Source organism: Oncorhynchus clarkii, chromosome 21 (genome assembly GCF_045791955.1).
Source record: "Oncorhynchus clarkii lewisi isolate Uvic-CL-2024 chromosome 21, UVic_Ocla_1.0, whole genome shotgun sequence".
NCBI lineage: Eukaryota > Metazoa > Chordata > Actinopteri > Salmoniformes > Salmonidae > Oncorhynchus > Oncorhynchus clarkii.
Window position 1 is genome coordinate 5,345,086 of NC_092167.1, and position 564 is coordinate 5,345,649.

A 564-nucleotide genomic window follows, 5' to 3' on the forward strand; every position below is an offset into this window, starting at 1 on the left:
ATCCACCTGACAGGTGTCTTGTCAAGAAGCTGATTAAATGCTGGGGACAATAAAAGGCCACTAAAATGTGCAGTTTTTTGTCACACAACACAATGCTATAGATGTCTCAAGTTGAGGGGGTGTGCAATTGGCATGCTGACTGCAGGTATGTCCACCAGCACTGTTGCCAGAATTTAATGTTAATTTCTCTACCTTAAGCCACCTCATGGTCATTTTTAAAGAATTTGGAAGTATGTCCACCCAGCCTCACAACAGCAGACCATGTGTAAGTAACCAGGCCAGCCCAGGACCTCCACATCTGGCTTCTTCACCTTCGGGATTGGAGGAGACCTGGACAGCTGATGAAACGGAGTAATTCTGTCTGTAACAAATCCTTTTTGTGGGGGACAAACTCAATCTGATTGTCTGGGCCTGGCTCACCAGTGGGTGGGCGTAAGCCCACCCATGGCTGCACCCCTGCACAATCATGTGAAATCCATAGATTAGGGCCTAATAATGTATTTCAATTGACTGATTTCCTTATGAACTGTAACGCAGCAAAATCGTTAATTGTTGCGTTTTTGT